Here is a 1,909-nt window from a genome sequence, read left to right as displayed (position 1 = left end):
AGAAGTTTAGTGTTCCCGTTTCTCCGCAGCCCCACCGGCATCTGTGTTTTTTGACTTTTTAGTAATAGCCATTATGATTGGTGTGAGTTGATATTTCATTGTGGTTTTGATTTTTTGCCCCACTTCTTGAGTACCTACTCTGTGGCTGGCATTATCACAGCACCTGAGGATCCATGAAGCCACAGAACATGGAACCTGACTCAAGGAGTTTCCAGTCTCACTGGGGATATAAGCAAACAATCAGAGGATCTCAGTCCTTCAGTGCTGTAGCGTTCTCATTTCTAAAGTGGGAATAATCCTGGAACCAGTTTCTAAGGGTTGTTGGTGGATTCAACATGTCAAGCTTTTAGAAGAGGCTCTGGCATATAATTAGTGCTCAGGGCATATTGGTTGGCTTTTTATTTTCTTACAGGAAAGCAATTAATTAACAGAAAACATTTTGAGGAGCTCTCAAAGGGGGGCAACCACAGTGACACCCCTTCCTGGGAGTGCTGTCAGAGGGGAAATGGAGTGACATCTTCAATCTGCCGGATCTTCATACCTGAGCAGGCAAGGGGCTCTGAGGGACATCTGGGCCCCAGGTCCAGGGGACTTGTTCCTGTTTCCTCCTGTGGCCCAGAGTTTGATGTGTAGGGCAGTGATGCCCAGCTCCTTGCACCTCTGGGCCACATCCTGGGTGGCCAGCATGGCAGCTTATGGTGAGGATTCATCTGGGTCTGCCTTCACCTACATCCCACCAGTAACACGGCAGAGGGTTTCTTTGACAGAAAGATCTAAAAGAACAAAAATCATGCCCTTTGCAGAAAATGGATGCAGCTGGAGGCTGCATCTTCCAGCCACGGACAAAAGTGACATGGACCAAAGTGTCAGCGAAGGATGCAAAAATTTGGCAGACACCAAATACATTCTCTCCTACACCCACCCGAGGTCCAAGGCTGATGACCTTTTCTTCCTTCTTTTCCTTTCCCTTTTGAGGTGCCATTTCTACATGTCGTCTCCCGCTTGCTGGTTTTTAAGACTGACAGTTCGCAAATGCTCCACATTTGTAAGGGTGACCTAGAACTGGCAAACGTCTTAGATGGCGAATCTCCAGTTCATGGGTCTGGCAGTGTTCAGCATTCAGAATTTCCTTATATAACAATGCTTGCATCGCTGATCTTGGTTTTTTGTTTTTCAAGTATATTTATGCATTGATACTGAGAAAAGCTTCCTTGTGATGATGTGACAAAACTGATTATTATCATACTTAAAGTATAAAACTTCCACTTCCCCCACTTAATCACTGTTCTGGTTTCTTTCACCATGTATTAATTTTGCCTCTTTTAGAATTTAATGTAAATGGGATCATGGAGTATTTCTTTTTTTGAGAAAGGCTGATCCCCAGCGAGGCATCTTTGAGGTTCACTGTGTTATGTGACATGCATTACATGCATCCACCTTTTTATTGCCAAATACTGTTTCTTCCTTCCCCAGGGAGAGTGCTGCTGATCTTGGGTTTGAGGGCCTGGGAATCCATGTCTCTGAACTCTGCTGACCCTCCTAACAGCTCTCGACTCCACTTGGTGGCAGAGAGGTATGAGAGAGGAGGTGTGGGGCTTTGGTTCTTGCAGACCTGAGTGAATCTTGGCTCTGCTACTCACTAGTTGTGTGACTCATCATGTTATTAATATATAATCCATGCCCATCCTCAGTGTTTTCACCTGTGAAATGAGCAGGCTGGTACTTACTGTATGGGTCATTGTCAAGAGTAAGTGAAATAATTTCCACTGTGGCTACTCAAGTCCAAACTTCTATTATCTTTTGCTCGGGCAACTACCATGGTTTTTATGCTTCCTCCTTTGTGCCTTGTTATCAGTCTATTGTCCATACAGTATTTATAGCAATGATTAGTAATGTAGATCAGATCTCA

General features: G+C 44.4%; 1 pseudogene; it reads right to left on the bottom strand.

Annotated features, from left to right (window-relative positions):
- Positions 1-424: 424 nt before the first annotated feature.
- Positions 425-982, bottom strand: LOC101147815 (small ribosomal subunit protein uS11-like; annotated as a pseudogene).
- Positions 983-1,909: the final 927 nt, after the last annotated feature.

This window comes from Gorilla gorilla, chromosome 18 (genome assembly GCF_029281585.2).
Source record: "Gorilla gorilla gorilla isolate KB3781 chromosome 18, NHGRI_mGorGor1-v2.1_pri, whole genome shotgun sequence".
Classification (NCBI taxonomy): Eukaryota; Metazoa; Chordata; class Mammalia; order Primates; family Hominidae; genus Gorilla; species Gorilla gorilla.
The sequence above is the reverse complement of the archived record's forward strand: the minus strand, read 5'-3'. Positions and strand labels throughout refer to the sequence as shown.